The following is a 1,559-nucleotide window of genomic DNA, read 5'->3' on the forward strand; positions in this document are numbered from 1 at the left end:
CACACACACACACGCACACACTCTCACACACACACTCTCTCACACACACACACTCCTTCAGAACTTGTATAGATCCGAAAAGAGGTTTTTAAATTAACTGTATTTTTGTATGTTCACCAAGAGAAATTATTTTTATTGAAATGTTGTATGAAGCCTGTTTGTGTATTGTTTGTAACTTTTGGTGTACATTTCAATCAATCAATCGATCCATCAGTCAATTCATGCATACATATTAATTATAATTTTTTTAATGTATTTTTTATTTTTTACCATGAAAAATTATATACGTTCAATCAAATTTTAAAAATCTTATAAAGTTAGGAAATAAGAAGCCCATTTGTTTATTGCTTGTATCTTTTGGGGTAAAAATTTAATCATTAAATCAATCACTCCATACATATATACATTACATACATACTTTTATTGTAATTTTAAAAAATATATACTTTATTTGTATTTTTACCATGAAATATCTTAGAAATTCAATCAAATTTAAAGATCTTATATACTGTAGTTTTTATTGTAATGTTGTAAAAAGTTTTTTTGTGTATCTTTTGGTATAAAATGCAGTAAACGAATAATCATAAATACATACATACACTAAAAAAAAAATTTAAATTTATTTGTATTTTCACCAGGACAAAATCTAGGAAGTTAATCAAATGAAAATATAATCAATCAATCAATACATACATGCATACATTTTTATTTATTTTTATAATTAACTTTATTTGTAATTTCACCCAGACAAATTCTAGGAATTTAATCAAATTTAATGATCTCAAATAATTTATAGTGTAATGTTGTAAGATACAATAAAATACAAAATGGGTGTAAAAAATATGAAGGTGAATGAATTTAGCGATTTAGTGACATCAATAAAACTGCACATCCAATTACTGTAATTACTGCAGGTGCTTTTAGCTGTCATTAACAAATCATATCTGAGTCTGAGGCCGTGAGGTTATCTCATAGTTTCAGTAATCCTGATGACCGCAGGTTAGTGTGTTTCATTTGCAGCCACGGTAACACTGCAGTATGTGCGAACAGAACCCTAAATGGACCATTTTGTAGTAAATTGTACCTGCTTTTACTCAGCATGCCATCTGGTATTGATTGAAAATACAAACCTAATTCTATTTACTTGTCAATGTAGTGCACATTATAACTGCTGTTAGTTTTGGCTTTTTTGCACTTTAAATGAAACTATTTTTGGTATGGGATATATATAATATTTATGTATATGTGTTTTTGTTTTCTTTCGCTTCTATACAGAAATATACACCAGCTTGGACCGACATTGTGGTGATTATTGTATGATCTGCGCTGAGCTTTGGTTTGGTGATGTTGACTTGTTTATGTGTGTGTGTGTGTGTGTGTGTGTGCGTGTGTGCGCGCGCGCGTGTGCTTGTGTGCAGTTGCTGCTGTTCCCAGGACTGAGTTTTCTGAGCGCAGGACGGCTGTCGTCTCTGGAGCTGATCACACAGCCTTTGAGCGCAAACACTCAGCTGCGCTTTCAGGTGTACCGACCACACTGCCAGAGACTCACACACAAGCTG

The 1,559-nt window shown here is 32.0% G+C and overlaps 1 protein-coding gene across 1 annotated transcript in view; it reads left to right on the forward strand.

The window, feature by feature from the left end:
- pkd1a (polycystic kidney disease 1a) overlaps positions 1–1,559 on the forward strand; it is an 89,408-nt gene that overhangs the window by 36,179 nt on the left and 51,670 nt on the right. The gene's annotated exons all lie outside the window — the stretch shown is intronic.

This window comes from Sinocyclocheilus rhinocerous, unplaced genomic scaffold (assembly GCF_001515625.1).
Source record: "Sinocyclocheilus rhinocerous isolate Xijiao unplaced genomic scaffold, SAMN03320098_v1.1 scaffold836, whole genome shotgun sequence".
Classification (NCBI taxonomy): Eukaryota; Metazoa; Chordata; class Actinopteri; order Cypriniformes; family Cyprinidae; genus Sinocyclocheilus; species Sinocyclocheilus rhinocerous.